Source organism: Schistocerca piceifrons, chromosome 7 (genome assembly GCF_021461385.2).
Source record: "Schistocerca piceifrons isolate TAMUIC-IGC-003096 chromosome 7, iqSchPice1.1, whole genome shotgun sequence".
In the NCBI taxonomy this organism is placed as follows: Eukaryota; Metazoa; Arthropoda; class Insecta; order Orthoptera; family Acrididae; genus Schistocerca; species Schistocerca piceifrons.
Window position 1 is genome coordinate 535,891,401 of NC_060144.1, and position 24,531 is coordinate 535,915,931.

Sequence of the window (24,531 nt, forward strand, 5' to 3'; positions counted from 1 at the left end):
GTATAGTAAACCAGAGAAAGTATATTCATGTCGGAGTTCGATGTAGCAGTCAGATGGCGATCCAGTAACAGTAAAAAAGATAAGGGACAGCTTTGGGTTATTGCAGATAACGACTGAGGGCCACGACGACGACACATTCTATGTTTCGTCGAAATAATCAGAAAATGACTTTTAATAAGCAGCAGTTAAATTTGTATGATTGAGAAATAGAATAAATTTCAAAGGGAAGATTTCATTTGTTATTATTGAGCAAGAGATAGAAATCCTAAGGTAAGGTTACATAGGTTATTGTAAAAGGGAAGGTTGCGTAACAAAAGAGATATAGAGGAGACGGTTATTGCGTAATAACAAAAGAGGTATAGAGGAGACGGGAAGGTTTCAGTATGTAGTAATTCCCCGAAATTGCACTGTGGAATTTGTGCCGCTTGACGTGGTAACACTGTACTCTGCAATATCGTTTGACGCAACAGTATGTCTTCCCGCGTAGCTTTGGCTGGAGCTCAGTGTTCAGTGTTTAGTGACAATGTATCGCTGTTCTGTCGAAGAGCGCGAGTTTCTTGTAGAGGAATATTAGGTTACTGGTTCTATTAAGACATGCCAGCAAATGTCTGTTGAACTGCTTGGTGACCAGCATACACGGTCTTAATGCTGCACACAAAATTTAGTGAAGAAGATTGAGACCAGTGGAACGATGTCGGATTTTGAAGGAGGCGGGTGGCCGCCATTATCAGAGGAAAAACTGAGTGACATGAAACAACGATTGACGGTCTCTCCTGCAAATTCTGTTCGACGTTTATCTCAGGAATGTGGAATGTCACGGAGCACATGTTAGACAGGTGCGAAGGAAGCTGGCATGTATCCATGCAGATTTACACTTGTTAAGGAAATGAATCTCAATGGGGAAGTCAAACGCAGTACATTTTGCCATTGGTTCAAGCAATTTATTGCTCAGAGACCAGGAATACTGCAGTATACTTGATTCAGTGATGACGCTTGGGTCCACTTGCCTGTCTATGTAAACTCTCAGAATACACATTTGTGATATAACTAAAATCCACATGCACTGATCGAGCAACCGCTGCATTCACAAAAGATTGGCGTGTCCAGTACAACATCATAGCGTCGCATTATGGTACCAGCTTTTCTCGAGTCTACTCAGACAAGTGCAGTTTATATCGAAATGTTTCAGGAATTTGTGAACCAGCTGGACGATGAATAACTTATCCTCGGCTGGCACCAACAGCATGGCGCAACATGGCACACATTTCGAGTGACCATGGCTGCAGTCGAATCATTTTTTCCTCGGCAGTGCTATTTCCAAAGGACTGTGTCCCCCAGGGACACCTGATGTAACACCACCTGACTTTTTCCGCTAGTGTGGGCTGAAAGGCAAGGTCTAGAGGAGAAAACCACACAATCTGGAAGCATTATGAAAGAAAATCATCCGTGAAATCCAGGCAGTGACACCAGAGGTCCTGGCAGCAACATTCGAGAATCTCCACAGCCATGTTAAGCTGTGTTTACAGGTCGAGGGCGGTAAGTTTCAGCAACTTTTGTGATTCAAGTTTATTTCCCAATGACCTAGCTATGACATGTTCAGTTCATTTCATTTCCCGATATTTATGGAAAGTCTTTAAGTGTTATTTAAGCAGATGTTTGTTCGTGGGGCCTCTTTCGAGCGGGTCGCCCTGTAATTGTTCTCCATATAATGCAAAATACTTTCAAGTTCTTTATACTGCTAAACGTGATTAGTGCTCTTGCCTTACAGTTTTACTGCTCCGGACGTGTAGTGTTAGCTCAGTGAAAACAGTGTTTAATTTTTCCACAGTATGATACTTTTCTTCGGAAAGCTAACACTTGTGGTGCTAGCAATAGCCAAGTGATCGCTGTTACTCGCCAGTACGCAGCCTCAAAATTAGTGGCCCATGTAACCTGCATTGTAGCTCTAAACGAAAATAACTCCTTGCTCTCGTCTTTGCCACGCCAGAACCGTGCATCCTCTCTCTCTCTGTCTCCCCCCCCCCCTCCCCTCCTTCTCTCTCACCCAACTTACTCCTATCCCTCTGTCACACTCCCACGAGTTCCACTCTCGACGGTTACCACTCGACATCTCCCACATGATTTTGGTACAACGTCAAAGGTTCTGCTTCCCGTTCTCATTCAGTTTCATGACTCACGTAATACCAAGTCCCTCAGAGTACCAATATTGGTACTATGTAGCTTTAATAAAAATAGTTCTCGTATTTCATGTAATATTGTAGTTAGAAACATATACACAGTTTGTATGTACTTCACAACAATTACGCAACATTCTATTTCGTCAGTCACAATGCCTAAACACACAAATACGCAAGCGATAAACAGACAAAATTAATACTCCAGTGGCGATAACTGTGTTTTAGCGTCGACAGTCATCCAGTTCATTCTTCGAGCTACCCAGATGCTGATTTCCTTGGACTTTCTTCGGATAACCTTCCCATTTCTTGTCAGTCCAATTAACCTGCAGCACCCTACTGTAACAAATTTCAAACCCTTCGATTCTTTAGCTTTCCATTTTTTCTCACAGTTTATAATTCAGTTCCATTCGGCGAAGAGCTCCAGATATACGTTGTCAGAATTTTGTTCCTCAAATTAAGACCTTTGCTTAATACATTCTAAGACAAAAAACAATGCACCACGAAAGGGCTTATGCAAATTGGTCACAAACTGATAATCATACAGGTACTGACGGAAAAAGCAAAACTGCAAACTTTGGAGGCCTTATGGCTGCATGTGTGACACTGCAGAGCAATTCCACCGCACAGCTAGCAAGCAAAGTAAACAGGGAACGTATCGATACAATAGCACCAATTCTTAGCGAATTTCATTCGGAGTACTCCGCTGAATAATTACTATACCTCGCAGACAGGTGCTTGAACAATATATGCAAATATCGGCATTTAAGATAGGACGTGTAGATGGGCTAAAGTAGAAGGTTGGAGTAATCGGTGAGTCGCTCGACTTGTGAATATGAGCAATGCCACTATACAACGGCGTTGGCAGGATTGGGTGATACATGTCCGACCGCAGCGCCACGCAGGAAGTGGTCGATCTAGAGAGACGACAGAATGTGACGACCGAGAAATCGCCGGAAAAGCACTCAGAGCCCTGGATTCAGCAATATCGTCGATCCAGTGTGCAACTGGTGCTTCAGTGACCCCAGCTACCACTACTAGGCGGCCTACAGAAACGAGACAGGGTTCACGGCGCTCGATTGACATCGACCTCTGTACATCAACAAGCCCGTTTGCAGTGGTGTCTGGCACATTCTGGCTGGAATCTCATTAACTGGAGTAGAGGTGTCTTCAGTTGAGTAGTGCCGCTTCGAATTTAGTCCCGATGCCCAGCGAAGACGTATCTGGAGACACCCTTGACAGCGGTAGAATACCAACATGACTGGGACCACCATATGGCACGACAAACAGCGGTGATGATCTAGGATGCCATTTTATTTAACAGCGTGACTGGCATAAGTGAGATCCTTACAGCGTAGGGTTACGTCGATGGTATTCTGTGCCCCGTTTTGTTACCCTTCTTGACAAGCCTTTGTGGTCTTGTATTTCGACAAGATAATGCACATCTACACGCGGCGATGTTTCTATTGCACGTCTTTTGAAATCGTCTGGATTGCTGAAGGGCACCCAACCTGATTGCGATTTTGACGAGCTAACATGCCAATTAGACAGATTTTTTGGAGGTGATAATTAAACCGCAATAGTTACCTATCGTATTTACAATGCTTCAGCTCTGTACTATATCCATACAACCTAAATTGGTAAAAAAATGTCACTTATTGTCTGAAATATCACTTTTTCGAAAGAAATACTGTAGGACTGAGAACCAGCAACTTCCTGTAGGGTTATGGGTGAAAATGTCGTGAGGGAGGAGGTGAGGAAAAGATATATAGACAGAATGGGGGAAAGGAGTAGATGCACATAGGCGGGGAAAGGAACTGATAGACAGAGGTGGGAGGGGAAATGGATAAAAAATTAAGAGGCGGACATGCAACAAAGAGAGGAGACGAGGAAATAGAGAAAAGGAAGAGAAGGTGACGAACCTAGAGAGGGAGGAACATATGAGGGTGCTGTGGGAGGAGGAGATGGACAGAGAGAGGGAAGGAGAAAATGAGAAGATAAAGGAAAGAGGAGGAGATAAACAGAGAGAGGGGACAGGGAGACGGCAGAGAAAGGAAAGCGGAGGAGATGGACAGGGACAGGGGGAGGCTGAGATGGATGAGTGGAGGAAGGAGGAAAGGACAGACAGAGGGGAGAAGGAAACGGACAGAGAGAGGAAAGAGGAGGAGGGAAGGTCATAGACAAACAAGAGATGATAAGATGGGCAGATAGGAGGAGGAGGAGGTGATGGACAGTGAGATTTGGGACATGGGAGAGAGATGGCGGAAATAAGATGGACAAAGGGGAAGAGCGAGATTTACATAGAGAGGAGGAGGAGACAGACAAGGAAATGGGTAGGAGGAGATGGCTTAGAGGGAGTGAGGAAACACTGGAGGCATGTTTGAGACCGACTTGAGGAAGTGATGGACAGAGGATGAAGAATCACATGAGGAGTGGGTGGGGGTGGGGGGAGGAGTAGATAGACACAGAGAGGGGAAGGGGGAGTTGGAAAGGGAGGGGAGGAGGTGAAGAAGTACGGGGAGAGGGAGATGGAGGAGATGTCGTAACAGATTGTTGGAATAAATACGTAGGTAACGGCGGGGACTCAGCTAATTAATGTATTATAAAGTAAAACATACAGGGTGACAATTACTGAACTATATGGAGAAAAACGTAAGTTAGCTACAAACTACGGTGTGCACACCCTTTATTCGATATGTAAACGTCACTATAGACATGCGGATTCAGGTTATGACATGTTCGATATGTCTGCCATCATTGGCGATGATGTGGCGCAAACCAATTGCGAAATTCTGCATGACCCACTGAACTGTTGGAACGTCGATGCTGTCGATTACCTGCTGAAGGGGTGTTTTCAGCTCAGCAATGGTTTTGGAGTTATTGCTGTACACCTTGTCTTTGATACAGCCCCACAAAAAGTAGTTACATGTGTTCGGATCCGGAGCATACGGCGGGCAATCGAGCGCCATGTCAGTGGCCTCTGGGTAACCCAGAGACAGAATGCGGTCCCCAAAGGGACCGCACGATACTCCAGACGACGTCAAACAGGGGATCGAAGAAGCTTTTCTTTCCGTGACACCAGCAACTTTCGTCTCGTCTGCGTCTCGGCTAGAACATGCATTTAGCTGTGCTTTCAGGAAAATGGGCACTCGTTTGAAAACCTTATTTAATCGATTGTTCAGCTACCAGAACTTATATCTGAACGCAGCCGGTTATATACAGTACGTTGCAACCTTGCAACTACCTCTAAAAGTTTGAACTTATCTAGCTCAATAAATTGATTGTAATTTCATTTCAATTGATATGTCCACATTTTCAGTACATCGCTCATATTACAGAAGTAATTTTGTATTTAAAAAATTGTGACTCTTTGTTCTGACCTACTGGAAAATAGCTAAAACTGAGTTAATAATTTCAAAGAAAGAGTAATGTTCCTCAAATTTACCAGGCTAAATATTCGTTTCATTTATTTTGTAAATTACATATAAGTCTGTATTATCTTTCTGAAAAATGTCACGTCTCTATGACCATATAGTTTCACTAGCTTCCTTAATGCCTTATTAATTGCAGTGATCTTGATCGTATTATAAAATTATAACAACTCGAAAATAAATGGTTTGGTTGACTAGCAACCATCCTTTGTTATAGTTGGTAACGATGGTGGTGTGCTTAGCATTGTATTTATGAACCAATTGCATGTGTACATGACCTGAGAGTGGCTGCTAATCAGCGCAGACTTGTTTTCATCTTGTTATTACACTGTATTGCGTTCAAGACCATTGAAACTCATAAGAAACAGCACATAATGCCATGTTTACATTTTTTAAGACATCAGGTCTTACAAAATTTCATCGCGTACAATCTACGATAGTAATGACAAATAGCTACCAGAGTATTGTAACACCTCCGATTTATGTATCCCGCTCGATCGGGATCTGAATAGCAGCCCAAATAAATATTAATTAATGTGACCGTGTACCTAATGGGGCTGGCAATCGGATTTGACTGCTACGGAGTTGTTACATTCCATTTTGACCTTCTCAAATGCTGTAATAATGAAATGTCCGGTGACAAGAAGAAACGCCAACACAGCTTCACTAATCAAGGACCTATATTCGTCTCAAAAATACACCAAAAAGAAGGAGACAGCCACTGCCTTCGTCATACATATTTAATAACGGCTAATCTCAGCACAGGCTTCTTCGTTATTCATAGTCGTCACACGCTAATACAATCCAACACTGCAATCCAGAACTGCAATCCAACACTGCAATCCAAATGATGCCGGCGCGGTAGACGCGAAACCACAAATATCGGCACAGAAATATCACTGATCACTATCGTAATTATACTTCTTCACCTTCCCGTATTATTCTAACACAAAGGGGTTAAACCGCGGCGATGGCCACTCCCTTTGTTGGTAAGCCTTGTATCACAGCAACCGGCCTCTGCACGGCTCGGCTCGCAACCCGGAACTGACTTCAACTCACTATCTCTCACGCAACACGACACTATCGATTGTGTGCCCTATCGACCTGTGCCGAGTGCAAACTTATAGTAAGGGCCTACGGACCCCTTACATCCCCGCCCTCTAGAAGTTCTTTGGAGCCTCTGGCGTAAAAGAATCGGCAAGGGAATTAGACATTGCTACATCTGAACAAAACAAATAGTGTAAATAATTAATGAAAGTACAATTCACCGAATAATCCATCGACTCCAGTAGTGAGCTGCCTCCACAATAATTTCTACAAAAGGTTATTACGTCTCATAAACATGGCATTGTCCAAATTACAATGTTTATATCAAACAGCAATAGTCCTCTATAGTCCAATATTGAATGAAACACACAACATACAATCAAAAATTATTACTTGAACACATGACATATGAAATATTATACTACAAATTAGTTGTTACAGGTTTTGTACCCATTCTCAGGTAATTGTCGATATGAAATACGCAATTCTAATTATAATATATCAGAAAAAACAATGTAAATAAACATTTTCCTTTTTCACATGTCCGTTTAACAACTAAATGTTCTAAACATGTCCTACCCAACTACATCAAGGAGCTTGAACACTCTCATTTCAGACATTTGCCCTAATCGAGTTCCCCTTCGTCATGTGGGTTATCTCTGTTCTCGTGTGAGTAGTACCTTTTTATGTTTTCTACATGTTCCTTACCATGCACTCTCTTTGTCTGTGCATATTCCAACTCCACAGTGTTAGGATGACCAATGTTTATAATCCTGTATCGTCCCTTACAAACGTGGTTGAATTTATGTATTTCAGAGTTTATTTTCTTTGATTTTGGATGAACCTTTACTAGTACCAAGTGTCCCACTCGGTAAGTTATCGGTTTCACTAGCTTGTCGTGTCTTTCCTGTCTTTTCCTAGCCTTTTCCTTCATACTTGATTCCACTAGCTCCAATTTCCTTTCCCAAGTCAATGAACTTCCTGGTGGGTAGACTAATAACTCACGAAAAATACTGTCGGGTTCTTGATTGAGCAATGCTTCACATAGTGCAAACCCTGTAGAATCATGTGGGAGGTGATTCCTGACCCGCTCAAATTCTACCAGATATTCTTTCCGTGAACCATGTGTAAGTAGGTTGTTTATGTTTTCTCTATGTAAGTAGGCTGTCTATGTTTTCTCTATGTAAGTAGGCTGTTTATGTTTTCTTATTGGCAACGTTACGTAGCGCTCAATATGAAAATCACTGGCTGTGCTGTGTGCAGTCTGTGGCTGCTTTGCATTGTTGTAATACTCGCCATTGTAGTGTTAGGCAGCTGGCTGTGAACAGCGCGTAGCGTTGCGCAGTTGGAGGTGAGCTGCCAGCAGTGGTGGATGTGAGGAGAGAGATGGCGGAGTTTTCAAATTTTTCATGAACTGCTATATTTATATGTGATGATATTAAGGTAAATACATTGTTTGTTCTCTATTAATATCTTTCATTTGCTAACTATCCCTATCAGTAGTTAGTGCCTTTAGTAGTTTGAATCTTTTATTTAGCTGGCAGTAGTGGCGCTCGCTGTATTGCAGTAGCTTGAGCAGCGAAGATTTTTGTGAGGTAAGTGATTTGTGAAAGGTATAGTTTAATGTTAGTCAGGGCCATTCTTTTGCAGGGAATTTTGAAAGTCAGATTGCGTTGCGCTAACAAAATATTGTGTGTCAGGTTAAGCACAGTCCTATATAAATTGTTCAAAGGGGACGTTTCATATGTCGACCCTTAGCCGAGGATACCTCACTGGAATCTTCTGATTTTTTCTTGTAGTTTGTGTATTTAGTGTAGCTTTTGTTTATTGCTAGCGCGTAATTGTAGAGAGAATCTCCTTTGTAGTTGTAGTTTTTCATTGTTGTAGAGTAAAACAGTTGTGGCATGCATGTAGATTTGCACCAAGTATTTCGCAGCTGCAATTAACTAGACATTATTTCCATTGCTACGTTATTTTATTTTGCTCTTCAAATTGTGTTTTTCTGTGTTGTCGTGTGAAATACTGTGACAATAATGGCGTGTGAAAAACGTAATACTAGGCTCCAAAGTAAACTGAGAAATGACAGTGAAAATGAAAGCAGTATGTTAGCGCCACCGAATAATGAATTAACTGATGTTCAAAGTAGTAATTTGGTAATTGTGCATAGGGAAATGGAGCGGGCGGCAAACAATGGCGTGGACAGTGAAACAATTAGTGAAGAGGGAAGCATTATCGATCGATCGGTCGGCAATAGCTCGCCTCAGGAAGCCGAAATGACACGACACGATTTCGCAAATACTGTAGATTCAGGTTTTGGATCCTCACCGTTTTCTCAAATAAGTCAAGACACATTTTCTGCTTGTCAAAATGTGAATGTTTCCGGTGCAAATTCACAGCCGAAAAGCACTGAGGAACATATTTCAGACACCAATGCATTGTTATTACAATTAATACAACAAATGGGACAAACACAGCAAAAGCTTCAAAAGTTAGACACAATGGAACAAAATCAGAGACAAACACAGCAAAAGCTTCAAAAGTTAGACACAGTGGAACAAAATCTTAAAAAGTTAGACACAGTGGAACAAAATCTTAAAAAGTTAGACACAATGGAAAAAAATCTTCGGAAGTTAGACACCACACTTGAACAAACACGTGAAGATTTAACTACTGAGTTACATAACATTGAATCGAAATGTCAAAAAGTGTGTAATGACGTAAAAACACAAATTTGTGAGCATTTTCAGCCTATTTTTTCGCGGCATGAAAATGCATTACAGAATCACGAAGCAGCCATAAAAGAACTGCAAACCATTGTTCATGAAAATCATGAGACCTTGTGGGCTAAAATTGACTCAGTTGCATCTACCGATTCGGTTACACAACTTGCAAAAACTCAGGAAAACTTAAGGGACACAGTAGATACTCTGAAAATTGGTTCAGAAAGACACATGGAGGAAATTAGTTCATTATCAGAGAAAGTAGCCGAACTTTCGGATCAGGTCACTAACTTATCTACGAAGGTAGATGATAATCTGAATGACACAAAACCGGTAGTCTTTAATGACAGAGAAGAGTGCGAACAAATTAAGAAACTGAAACAAAATCTGAATCAAATTAATACGCAACACCAAAGAGAAATCCGGGAAGTACAAGAACAGCTGACACAGGTAATACAAGAATTACGTATTTCAGAGGACACTCGCGCTCCAACACGGGAAGAGGAACTTAGAAATACGCAAAAGCCACAAAATAATAACACAGGGCATTTCGGTAATTATGAAAGAAATTGGCAAGGTACACCGAATTTTGAGATGGAACCGCCGACACGACGTAACAATGACCGATATGCTACTCGCCGACACGATGATTTTGACTATAAGCTGTTCATTACTACACGTAAATTCAAAACATTTAAGAATTCTGGCAACGACATTCATCCACAAGCGTGGCTCCATCAATTCTCTCATTGTTTTCCTCCCAACTGGTCATTGGAGCACAGATTAGAATTTATGTGTGGCTACTTGGAGAATGAACCAGCTGTAAGAATGCGATCGGTAATTCACGATTGCCACAGTGAAGGAGAATTTTACCATGCCTTCCTCTCAGCATATTGGTCTCAAGCCACACAAGACCGCGTAAAACATAACATCATAATGATGAAACATTTCGAACAATCTGAATTTTCCAGTCTTGTCAAATATTTTGAAGACATGTTGCACAAGAATCAGTACCTGTCAAACCCATACAGCCCCTCAGAACTCATCCGCATTTGCTTAATCAAACTGCCCGAACATTTGAGACATATTATTTTAGCAGGACGTTGCAAAGACGACATTGAAGCTTTTCAGGGACTGTTACAAGAACTAGAAATTGACACTGATAATCGCGGAACGCGAAAACAAGGACACAACAATTACATGTCACATCCGTCACAATTCCGTGACGACAGAAACAATAACCGGACACGACTGGTCTATTCTTACAACGCAAATCGTGACCAAAATAGACACCACCCGTACGACAACCGTTGGCAGAGTAATAATAGTTACAGAGAAAGATCGCATTTCCGTAGTAATGACTATCACAGAGACAATCAGAGAAACAGACAATATGGGAACCAAAACAATTATTATCAAGGGAGGCAGAATAACTTTAGACGCAACGGACCAGCGCGCAGTTACGATTCAGGGAGAAATTCTCCACCATGTGACCGACAAGAAAGAAACTACACGAACTACCGACATGACGACAGACGATGTGATCGTAACGACAGACCTGAATTGCATCAGAACTGGCGGGATTCAAACAGAGCAGGGCACTTTCGACAACGTGAATTTGTAGAAGTTAGGTCTCCTAATCCCAATAACGACGCGCGCCAACAAAGAAACAGACAATGACTCACACCGCAGGCAGCCGCTTGCGCCGGCTGGCTCAGAGAAAAATAACATTGACGCTAACCTTGAGCAAGATTCCAGTATTCTTTACGGACGAATACCGCATGATAATTGCATTCAAGTTGAAATTCTGCGTACTAGGAAGAGTAAAGGTTTACACCACATTTCTCATGTAAAACCATTTATTGACAGATAATCTGCCTTTTAACTTTGTCTTTGCCATAAAACGTTTCACTTCACGTTACTAGTATGCTTTAGAAACTGTTACCATGCAACAATGTTTGAAGTTAAATATCCAATCAAGAACCAAGAGAACTTATTTAAACAGAAATGACGAATGCATTGTTATAGTGAACAGACGTCACAGTGTTATTGTGTGTGTACATTCTTGCTTGTTTGTTGCACGATTACGTAACGACTACAAGGCTCACATACTTAGAACATTTACCAGTACTGCTAATGAGTTTTTAATGCAACATTTTGGTTACCTGAAAATACATTCTGTATTTAAAGTGCTTTCTGAGAGATACCAGATGACACAGAGGTTAGTTTATGTGACAGCTACACGATTTTTATCACGACGCTACTAATGAGTGACAATTTACAATGTTGCTTTTGCAGTGTATCTGTTTTATATCTGCACAGTTTTCTGAATTCTTCTAGGAAGAAAAACATGTTTTAGTAGTAACTTTTGTGGTATAGCAACAATGAGACAGCCTTTTTCGTGGCATAACAATACGTTACTGTACAGTACTTTCCTCATCACGGCAATAAGCGTAATAACTAAGATATCTATACGTAAAGCATTTCACTTTTGTGTATCATGAGGTAAGTACATTGACTTTAGCAGAACTTTGCTTACAGAGGACGATAACTACGACAGTTCCACAGAATTATCTTACAGCAAGACGCGCATTTAGCGCTACAGGACACGCATTTGAGTGATTAATCTTATACTTAAAACACTTATTTTCAAAGATTTTTTAATTACAAAGAAAGTTTTCCGTGATACATTTCATTCCATTGCTGTAATTTGTAACACCTGAGGGTATAATTACGTTTATCCTCAGGGGGGTACACGTCTACTTTGTGTACCATGTGTGTGGCAACCACAAGGAACCCTAGCTAATGTGGTATTTGCTTATACAACTTTACACATCGGTACCATATTTCTCTAACACACAAATTACACAGCTATCTGATCATTTAACTGAGAGATAAACATTTTTTTATTACATCAGTGACAGATGTTTACGCAATTACACAGTTGGATAACTTCACACTTATGAAATTGTATTTTGTCTGTACTTTGTAAACTGTTCATATGTTTTTGGAACCATTGTGATACTATGAGAGCTTTGAATGATGTATTTGGTATGGATTCATGATTTTTAAAGTACGTTGAGGCAGATGACACTTTTGACATGAGCAGAGAATTTTTTTAATTATTGGAGGAAGCTACGACGATTTTGAGATTTGACCGAGGTGTTATGATGTTATTTTTACGACGACGATGTGTATTATGCTGCTGAGGTATGTTTACGATTAATAGGCTGAGGCTATATGAGTTATTTGATTATGCTTCATATTTATAATGACGAAATATTGACGAGTGTCGATGGATACGTATATGTGTAATGAGGTAAGGAGTAATGAATAGTGGGTAGGGACTCTTGACTTGTGAAAAAGGATGTTGGAAACCAAGAATCGTACTTTAAGAGTTATGACATGTGTGAATTATGTGTGAATGTATCACAATGCCACTGAACATTTTTTTGGACACTTATATTTATAGGATTTTGTTTCTACAGATTTGCAACGCTAATTCTTGACCTGTGAAATATTTTTATGTGAGGCTGTCACTGTAGCGGTAAATATTTCCGTAAGAAAGTTAAGTGACCACCTGCACGTAATGCGTCGCGGGCACCCAGCTGTGTCAGACGCCTGGAGAAAAAGCCATTATTGCGAGCCCTTTTCAGCGGAACAGGTAGAAAAAAAAAGGGGACGTGGGACGTGTCAAACACCTGGAGAACAAGCCATTAGGGTGTGCCTTTCATCGCTAATGCGACACCCTCGTTACTTGAAAACATATGATTACTCGCACTTTGTGCTAATTACTGAAATGCTTATGAATTGATGGGAAATATTCGTACATCTGCACACCTGATTACGACAAGCGTCTTTCTACGAGAGTTGAGAGAATTTCTACTAACTTATGAAATGTCACATGACTATTGAATGATATTTTTATGCTTTGGTTTGCGTAATTGCTTATTTCATTTGATACCTGTTTTTTAGCTGTGTTGCAGCATTGCTTTTATAAAATGAAATGCATTTGCTAATGTGAACACTTTCTGTCAACAGATTTATTAAATAATTATTTTCTGATCCTCATTCTTCGAAAAAGGAGCTCTTGGAATGGAGAGAACAATAAGAAGGGACTAATACCAGTAACTGCATTCATAATTTTCTTTTCAAGTACTTGGTAATTTCTTTTGTAGAATAAATTGTGATGCATCACTCTAATGTTAAGATGTGACATAGGTATTAGACATGGCCATTTTAGTGTAATATTTTTTCTGCTTGCGCTATGTCATGTTTAGGTATAAGTTGCTGCTGTTTGCCAGGCATAGTGTTATTGAATTTGACTTTTGCTCATTTATGCTGCTAGCTTTGCCAATTTGCATTTTTTTTGCATTGCTGTTTGTGTTGATTTGTTATGTGATGCTGCATTGCCTCGTCCCTTGGTATATATATCTGAGCTCAGTAGATTTAAGTTAGCTTAAGATGGGGTAGGCTATATGAGAGAACGAGATGTGATGAATTGGAAGAAATGCATTGAGAAGCTATAAGAAAATGGTTTGGCCAAAAAAAAAGTATTTTGAAAGAGGATATGAGCAAAAAAGTAGGGTTTAGGGACAACAGGTTTACGTAGGATTTTCTTGGAAATAAATGTTGAGGTAAGAAATGTGTGAACATATAAATACAGAAAGCATGCTTAGATAGAATTTTTGTGGTGGAAACAAAGGATGAAATAAGAGGAAAGATATATGAAGTTTTGTGTTGGACTGCAGTACCAAATGTTACACTGAAAACGAACCCTGTCCTTTCCTATTGGTGTTATCCCACTATGTGTTTGTGTACCCTTGAGTATTTGTTTTCTTCCTGTCTCTGTGTACTGTTTCATAGAATTTTTTTCTCTTCTAATACTAAGCTATATTCACTATGAGGAGGAATACTGTTATCCTCAAATATAAGTTGCATTAATAATATGTTATTTTCTTTGTAAAGATGTTTACAATTCTGTTCTGTTTCAATGTTGATGTGTGAAATTAATGTTTCGAAAACTATTCTCATTATTTTATGTATCTACTTATGTCATAATTCCTGTAACACAGATGTATATGTCTATTTCTATTCTTTTGTAAAGCCTGTTTTGCTACAAATGTTATCTGTATTGTTATGTTTTTAATGATGTGTTTTGTACCTATGTTATTGTATTCTTATGTTATAAAAATTGTAATTGTCACCAGTTCATGATATTATTAACTTGTTAGTTACATTTCACTGCACACGTTTCTGTTGGTCATAGTACATGGACAATATGTGAGAAGTAGGGACTGATAGTGTTTGCACGTGTGTTAATGATTCAGCAAGGGACTGGATAACAGCATTGCTGGATCTAAGGACAATTCCAAAAACTTTCTGAGTGCACAAGTGGTGGTTTATGGACTTGCTATATTCTCTGCAAGAATCTTCGATGGTGATTGTGCACCTGCACAGTCGCAACGGATGGCTGCTGGCCGTCTATACCAGGACTACAGTGGGTCTGCACCTCTGGTGGCCCACCAATACCATTATCTCTACAAGGACTACAGTGGGTCTGCATCTATGATGACCTACCAACGCCATTATTTCTACAAGGAGTGCAGTGGGTCTGCACCTCTGGTGGCCCACCAGTACCATACTCTCTACCAGGACTACGGTGGGTCTGCTCTGTGATGACCTACCTACCAATCTTCTTCAAACCGTCGAATGACTCTGCTGTGGGTTTGCTCTGTTGTGGCCCATTACCCGTCAGCATGTCAAGAGTCAAGACTGCATGGAAATCCACTACTACCGTGTGCATTTTCTTCTACTGCTCAGACTTTGAGAAAAACACTACTATTTTACCGTGATGAATGATCAGGACTGTCTTTATGGACTGTGAGAAAATTTTAGCTTTTGACCAACATTGTATCAATAAGTGTGTGCATTTGATTTCTTTGTTATTGTAATTATGAAAAATTTTATCAAATCATTATTGGCCACTGCCCAAAAAAAATTTGTAAAATTTTTTGTGGGGAGCATGGGGGCTATGTAAGTAGGTTGTTTATGTTTTCTCTATGTAAGTAGGCTGTCTATGTTTTCTCTATGTAAGTAGGCTGTTTATGTTTTCTTATTGGCAACGTTACGTAGCGCTCAATATGAAAATCACTGGCTGTGCTGTGTGCAGTCTGTGGCTGCTTTGCATTGTTGTAATACTCGCCATTGTAGTGTTAGGCAGCTGGCTGTGAACAGCGCGTAGCGTTGCGCAGTTGGAGGTGAGCTGCCAGCAGTGGTGGATGTGAGGAGAGAGATGGCGGAGTTTTCAAATTTTTCATGAACTGCTATATTTATATGTGATGATATTAAGGTAAATACATTGTTTGTTCTCTATTAATATCTTTCATTTGCTAACTATCCCTATCAGTAGTTAGTGCCTTTAGTAGTTTGAATCTTTTATTTAGCTGGCAGTAGTGGCGCTCGCTGTATTGCAGTAGCTTGAGCAGCGAAGATTTTTGTGAGGTAAGTGATTTGTGAAAGGTATAGTTTAATGTTAGTCAGGGCCATTCTTTTGCAGGGAATTTTGAAAGTCAGATTGCGTTGCGCTAACAAAATATTGTGTGTCAGGTTAAGCACAGTCCTATATAAATTGTTCAAAGGGGACGTTTCACATGCTTCCTATAACAGTATGTTCGGCATAAACGGTTCAATTCCTTCATTGTTCGTTCTGCTGGGTTAGAAGCTGGCCTATACCTAGAAATGGCAATTTGCTCTATTCTGTGCTCATGTAGCATCTCTGTCCACTTCTTTGACCTAAATTGTGACCCATTATCACTCAAAATTCGCTTAGGAATACACACCTTTTGAAAATAGTCTTTCTCAAAATGGTTAATGATGGCTCTACTAGTGGCTTTCTTCAACGGGTAAAATTTTATGTACTTGGAAACCAGTTCTTCCACTACTAAGATTTGTGTGTAATTCCCTTGTGAGGCAGGAAGTGGCCCAAAGAGATCCACTGCAACTATGTCCTTAATTGCTGTTGGTACAATTGGTTGCATATATCCTTTATGCTGTACTGTAGTCGTTTTAGATTTTTGACAGGTGTCACATGTACTCAGTATCTTACGTATACGCCTTCCCATGTTGTTGAATTAACAATCTAACTTCAACTTTTCCAGACACTTCTTTGGTCCATAATGCGCATTACTATGGTGTGTATACCAAATTAATTTTTCTACCACATGCTCAGGCACACAGAGTTTCCAGTTCTCCTCACTCTCTTTGTTTCTTTTATAAAGTATCCCATTATGAATATAATAAAATGTGCGAATTCTTTCCTCTCCTGCACACCTGTATTTGGTTTTAATTGTCTTTAATTTCTCGTCCTCGCTCTGTTCCCTTCGCACATTCTTTAGGAACTTCCTTATGAATTCTTCATACTGTACTCCTTTCATCAGGTTAATTCTAACTCCTTCTCCTTCTGGCCTGTCCACCAACATTCCTCTCGAGTCAGCTGGTAATCTTGACAAAGCATCAGGTATTACATGTGTTGCTCCTGGTTCATAAATTATCTCGAAGTCATAGTCCTGTAATGCCAGGGCCCATCGCATTAGTCTGCTATGCCTCAACTTGCTTGTGGTCAGAAATGTAAGGGCCTTATGGTCAGTCACTACTTTCACATGCCTCCCTGCCAAATAATACTGGAAACGCTTAAATCCCCACACAATTGCCAATGCCTCCCTTTCAGTAATCGAATATTTCCTCGCCCAAGCATTTAAACTTCTGCTACTGAACGCTATTGTTCTTACACTCTCACCATTTCCGCTCCTCTCCATTTGGTACAAATGTATTCCTAGTCCATAGTCAGAGCTGTCTGCTCCTAAATAAAAATCCTTGGAAAAATCTTGGTGGTACAATATGTCTGCACTATATAGTGCTTCCTTGATATTCACAAACTCGGTTTGGCACTCTGCACTCCAATGCCACGGCATCCTCACCTTGGTCAATTCTCTCATACCCGGGGCATTAAGTACGGATCCTTTGACAAATTTTCTATAAAACTCACAAACCCCAAAGAATGCTCACAACTGTTTCTTACTATGGGGGGTCGGAAAATTTCTAATAGCCTCCATTTTACTAGGATCAGGATAGATACCCTCCTCGGACATTATATGGCCCAGGAATTTTATCTTTGATTTGCCAAATTCCGACTTGTCCAGGTTTACAGTTACCCCTGCGGTTTCAAAAGCTGCCAAGATTGCATCCAATCTATTCAAATTTTCTTCCCATGATTCGCTTGCTATCAAGAGGTCATCCACGTAAACGGTGACCTTTTTAAGTAACTCCTCGCCTAGTATCCATCGCTCTTATGAATTCAGACACTGACACATTAAGCCCAAATGGCAACACTCCAAATTGATAGCACCTTCCTCCATAACCGTATACTGTATGCTGTATACTGGCGGGATTCTGCGGCCAGTGGTATTTGCCAGTAACCAGCAGTTAAGTCGATACTATTAAGCACCTTTGCTCCTCGGAATTTTTGAATCAGTTCTTCTATAGTATCAGGTTTGTCCCACTCCGGCTCGATGATTTTGTTCACTGGTCGTGCATCCAAAACTATCCTCACCTTTCCATCCTTCTTATCAACAACAAATAGGCGGTTGTTATATTGACTGTTGGCCCTGTCTATAACACCAAGGTCCATCATCCTCTGTATCTCATCATCTACTGCTCTTCGTTTCGCCTGGGGAATGGAATACTGTTTTATACTGAACGGTTTATGGTTCTTTAGATTACACTCCACCCCTTTTATGATACCTGGCCGTTGAGAAAATACCTTACAATGCCTGTATAATACTGTGGCTAATTTCCTCTTAGTCCCCTCATCTAGGTGTGTCATCTCCTCCAACTTTTTACTGATCTTACCCTCTTTATGTCTATCCTCTCGTGCTAATCCCTCAAGGTATATCAACACTTCTTCTCCTAGTTCCTCTTCCCCATATCCCATGGTGGGTTCCTCTTCATGACACAAATTTATTCTTCTGAATTCCTCCTCTTCTTCGATTGCACTCCCCTCAGCAAACTTTAACCTCTTCTCTTCTCCCTTTCTTCCTTTGACCTTGATAGTACCTTCATCAAAACTCACTACTGCATCACTGCATCATCTTCATTCAACCAATCTATCCCTAAAATAATTGATGTGTTCAATCCAGCCACCACCAAAATTGTTGCTTCGTATTCTTCTCCCTCTATCTCGAAGGTAATCAACACTTGTTCTTTAATAGGTTTACTCCTTGCACCCAACGCATTCACAATTCTCACTCCACTCACCGGGAAACTAGGCAAGCTAATGTTTGCTTTTAGTACCTGTTCATATAACCTCTTGGATACTGCACATGCTTCACTTCCTGTATCGACTAATGCCTCGATATTCAGTCCACATAGCTTGAACCTTATCATGGGTAGTATGGGTTCTTTGGGAATCTTACTTCTTTCCTCCAGTAGATCTTCTCTCAGATCTCCACCATTGTCGTGTCTTAGTAGGTTTACTCTGGTCCTTGTAGTTCTCACTCCTGACCGGACCTCATCTGGAGTGTCATTCAGTTTTCCGGTCTCTCCGCCTCTTCCATATGCACTGTGTCATTCATTCGCCTATTCCATCCTCTCTCATGATCTCTTGGTTCTTCACTCCTTCTCCAATCATTTCTCCATTGCCGTTCACCACCTTGGTTCCTGTACCTATGGCCCCCACCTCTTCCTCTACAATTAGATGAATTACCAAAATGATTCCTTGGGTCATTACTTCCCCCTCGGTTTTGATCATTAGCTTGATTGTGTTCCTGTGATCGAACAGATTCCAACTGTTCCAGTATTTCCATCAAGGCCTCCCTATCTTTAATTAGGCTCCCGGATACAGTTTCTTGCATTCTCCGGCTCATTCTTCTTTTTATCGCTGACATCATTACGTCATCACTCGGGGGTTGTTCCAAGGTCTCGTTCAATTCCCACAAATGTTCAGCAAACTCTCTCAACGTTCCTCTCCATGTACTAAGTGACTTGCAATGGAGTAGGTCCTCAATTGCTGCACACTGATGACTTTTGGACCAGTATTTCTTCAAGAATTCCTCTTCAAACTCATCAAAACTAGTAGTCCCTTCCTTCTTCCTGACTCCCCAAGTGAAGGCCTCAGCTTCCATCCTATCTATTGCAAATTGAAGCTTGTCTGAGTCTTTAAAATGTGTTGGGAAAACTCCTTTTAACCATTTCATAAATATCATTGGGTGCAACCCTCCTTTCGGTCTAAATTTCTGCCCTGTATTATTTTGGATGTACCGATTATCACTGCTCATCAAGGTAACGACTCTACCTTCCCCAACTGTTAAAGTGGCATTGCTAATTCGTTTATCAATTTCTTCTGTCTTGCTCTCCAATTGATGCACTCCCTGTTGTAATTGCCTGACCTCCATTGCAACCCTCTTGTTATCCTCTTCTTGTTGCACAGCTATAGCATTTCTCAGATTGACAGCCAGTTGGTTTTGCCTATCTCCTATTCCCTTAACTGCATCATTGCATTGTTTCTGCATCTGCGTTACCTCGGCGATCCTTTCTCCCAATTCGCCTTTAGTTTCTTCAAGATCGTCTTCTATCTTTTTTATCAACTTTTCTTCCATCTTCTCCATGTCTCCCTGGACTTGGTCTACGCTCTTCTGTAGCTTCCTCTCTCTTGTAACTCCTGCATTTCCTACTTCAGATTACATTCCATCTTCATCTGCGATGTTTTGATCTCTTGTGCTATAGTTTCTTGTAAATCTTCCTTTAATGATTTGTGGAATATTTCTTCCCTTTCTCTAGCTTCTTGTAAACCTTTCTCTAATGATGCGTTATTTTCTTGTAAACCCTTTAGTGATTCTCTTGTTTCTTGTAAACCTTTCTCTAATGATTCTCTGAGACCTTTCTCTAATGATGCGTTAGTTTCCTTTATCAAGTCTACCAACATCGGCCACTTATCTGCATCCTCTGAAACTGACTTATTTCTCATCGTTTGTCCCGGTGTCTTGGGATAGCTAGTTGAATGTGCTAATGGGCTATCTAATGACACTCCATAATCACTGATTCCCGAATCCTCTCTGTCTTCCTGTCCTATCCCTTTGCTTTCAACTACTGCCTCACAAACCTGCTTATCTTCAGTAGACATGTTTGGTTTATTTTTAATGCACAGGCAAGTAACACAAAATAACCTCTAGTAACCCAAAACACTCCTAATTACCATGAAACTAACCAAACAGTACCTGCAGTATTTTCAGTTAATCCCAAAATTGGTACAATACGTATGAATACCGAACATAACAACTCTCAAAACCTAATAACTTCAAATATCAATTCTCACTTACACAGCTCATGTAAAATGTTCAAAACAAGATAAATCACACCACTCATAAATTCAATAAATGTAAAATCCCCAAAAACTATGACCATATCTGTATAATTACCATTTAGACAGCGAAGTATGCATAAATAAGTATGCTATATTTCAGAGTATGTTTTGCAAACTTTTCGGAAATTACTGTAATTGGGCACTTTTCCTAATGTGAAATTCCGTTTACCATTGTTTATTTACCGCGAAAACAGTACACTGCAATTTTATATTATGCTAACCAGTCGTCTCCACTCACCAACTGACGTTACCACAAGTTGCGATGTTTTGACGTTTGAAGTGGGCGTGGCGCTGTACTGCTGCCGGAGCCGCGTGAAGTCACGCTGAAGATCTGTGGCGAGTAGTCGTAGTTCTCCGTCGGCTGCTCCATGGCACTGCAGGCGGGCGTAGTTGTAGTTCGGCCGCTAGATGCCGGGTCGGCGCTCAGTGTCTCGAAGTCGCGCTGCTCGCTGTGGCGGGACCATGTAGTTCTCAGCCGGCCGCTCCGTGGCGCTGCAGGCGGGCGTAGTTAGTAGTTCGGCCGCTAGATGCCAGGTCAGCGCTCGGTGTCTTGAAGTCGCGCTGAAGACCGGCGGTGTAGTGCGTCTGTGCTTGACCTACTCCTTGCACAGGTAGTCGGGATGACGTGTGAAATCACCTCGCGGATCGAAGCTCTTTGGCGCAACTGCTACACTGGTCTGCGTGACGTCACTCAACAATTGCGCCGCGACAATAAATTGTCGTCCGCATAACAGTTTATGGGTCCACAAGAAGCTGTCCGATTTTCACTATTCAAAGAGCAATTTCAGTCAAAATATTACCACTAAACACTTCTTTAAAACTTTCGTGACGAATTCTTGGCTCGTTTTGCTATTTTAATGTTCACACGTGTCTTTCTTTAGTGTTCACTTTTCACAGTTTTTCGCGCGGATTTACGCATTTGCACATTATAACACAGTTTATTGACACTATTATTCTTATCTAATATGGCAAGGAAAAAGGTTAGTCACAATCGTAAGATGTTATTACTTTGTATTGTTCAAAATGCACTGTTTCTTGTCGCGATTTCAAAGTTTATGCTCTGTCTCGACCCGAAATTGGAAAAAATATTTTCTCGCGTTAAGCAAGATAGAATTACCTATTGTTCTTTACGATTCGTCCGAAAATTGCACTTGTCCTTTCATGGTGAGCCAAGGGTGTAACACCTCCGATTTATGTATCCTGCTCGATTGGGATCTGAATAGCAGCCCAAATAAATATTAATTAGTGTGACCGTCTACCTAATGGGGCTGGCAATCGGATTTGACTGCTACGGAGTTGTTACATTCCATTTTGTCCTTCTCAAATGCTGTAATAATGAAATGTCCGGTGACAAGAAGAAACGCCAACACAGCTTCACTAATCAAGGACCTATATTCGTCTCAAAAATACACCAAAAAGAAGGAGACAGCCACTGCCTTCGTCATACATATTTAATAACGGCTAATCTCAGCACAGGCTTCTTCGTTATTCATAGTCGTCACACGCTAATACAATCCAACACTGCAATCAAACACTGCAATCCAAATGATGCTGGCGCGGTAGACGCGAAACCACAAATATCGGCACAGAAATATCACTGATAACTATTGTAATTATACTTCTTCACCTTCCCGTATTATTCTAACACAAAGGGGTTAAACCGCGGCGATGGTCACTCCCTTTGTTGGTAAGTCTTGTATCACAGCAACCGGCCCCCGCACGGCTCGGCCCGCAACCCGGATCTGACTTCAACTCACACTCGCTCACGCAACACGACACAATCGATTGTTTGCCCTATCGACCTGTGCCGAGTGCAAACTTATAGTAAGGGCCTACGGACCCCTTACAGTATGTATATTTGGTCGTTTTATGGCAGGATGATGAATCCTGGCAGCGGTGTTGTACTGAAGAACCCTTTTCCAGATTTGCAGCATCTCTGAGGCCACACCACGAATAACTTGGCTCTCCGTCAAGTAGTAGGATATACTAAAAGATACGTACAATGACGAGATGTTGATCATGATAAAACTTTATTAATCGACAATACATTCCTCTGGGGAGGATTCTCTTTCGAAAACATAAGTTAACCACTTGAGTACCAAAAACTATTAACAAAATTAAGGAATAGGGTATATAATTAAACACTGTGGTAGTTTATGTTGAAATTCATTTATTTACTGTCTGGATCGACACTGGTTAAAAACTGACTTTCTGGAATTTGGATACGTCGATTTCAGGGCGAGCATCGACCTCAGTCCGTATCTGGTTGACCAGGTCGTCACTGGGATTCTCGGCAGTGGTGAAGATGAATGCCATCTCGTCTGGAAAAGTTAGAAAAATAATACGTCACGTGCAGCTGTTTCTCAATAGAATGTTAAGTGTGAATTTAGGCTACGCAACGAATAATAGGAACAAAGGAAATGAAGGAATCCACAGAATATGGGATTAATGTTACAGACGAAAGTTTCCTCGATAACAAGTTCACTAGAACGGAATATGAAGTCAATGGAAGAACATCGGGTAGGATTTAGCTACGCCAATACAACTGAAGCAGATATACGTACAAAAAAATTGAGGTATACGTATTACAGACTCAGTTTGGGATGACATATATACAGGATGTTCAAAAAATAGTGTCGAATACTTTGCGAGGTTGTATTACTTATCGAAACAAGAAAAATATTGCCAGTAACCATGTGTCCGGAAACGCATACTTCCCGAGATAAGCACGTGTTTATAGGGAGGGCAGCGCTGCGCTTCGTTGCGGATATTAGCACAGTCGTTGCATTGGCGCTCCATCATATGTGTCGAGATTCAAGTCGTGTTGCAGGCTAATTTTCGTCGCGTTTGTGTGGCTTATTGTTTAGAACTGTCACCCATGGGTACGCATGGTGCTTTACCTTCTCCCAAACGAGGATTCACTTAACTGTTGCCGGCCTGAGTGGCCGAGCGGTTCTAGGCACTACAGTCCGGAACTGCGCGACCCCTACGGTCGCAAGTTCGGATCCTGCCTCGGGCAGGGATGTGTGTGATGTGCTTAGGTTAGTTAGGTTTAAGTAGTTCTAAATTCTAGGGGACTGGTGACCTCAGAAGTTAAGTCCCATAGTGCTCAGAGCCATGTGAGCCATTTTAACTTAAGTGTTCACTGTTATTGCGCAGTTTGTTCGTACAACTGGAGTAGTACATTTACATTTTCTCTCTTCCACCACTTGTTAGCGATGGAAGCCTACAACTCGACAAGTGAAATGGCGGATTTGATATCCTACTGCGAAGTAGGATGAGTAATACTCACAGCGCAGAGTGCCCTCTGATAAGCTGTTGGCAGACGTGTCCAGCGTCTAAGGGACACAGGTACTCTTGCACCTCGGAAGACTGACAGTGGAAGACACACGCCCGACATAGAGATGTAAGAGGAAGAATAGCCTGGAACCAGTGTGAGGCGATAAGCAGCACCAGAAGATATGCTTCACTCTCTTGTCGAGGGGGGGGGAGGGTACTTAACGAACAATTGCTGTACCGATGTCATCAACAGCGCATTCAGGCCCTAAGGCCACACGATCATCATGGAAGACGATGACTCTGTCAACGGCTTTTTGGACAACAGGGTTGTGGAGAGAAGCAGCGATTAGTATTAATCAATAATTCAAGAACAGTCTTAATCGCATTTATTATTGTTATAATACCGCTAACCGGTTTCAACCCTACGTAGGGGTCATCTTCTGGGCGTTTACACCATTGGT

General features: G+C 41.1%; 1 long non-coding RNA gene across 2 annotated transcripts in view; it reads right to left on the reverse strand.

Moving 5' to 3' along the window:
- Positions 1-24,531, reverse strand: part of LOC124805208 — a 46,569-nt gene that overhangs the window by 12,173 nt on the left and 9,865 nt on the right. The window contains exon 3 of one of the 2 annotated variants that reach the window (XR_007017407.1): positions 22,999-23,112. The exons of the other annotated variant lie outside the window; for it this stretch is intronic. This is a non-coding gene — a long non-coding RNA (uncharacterized LOC124805208). Of the gene's footprint in view, positions 1-22,998; positions 23,113-24,531 lie in introns of those variants that run through there. 2 annotated transcript variants of the gene reach the window in all.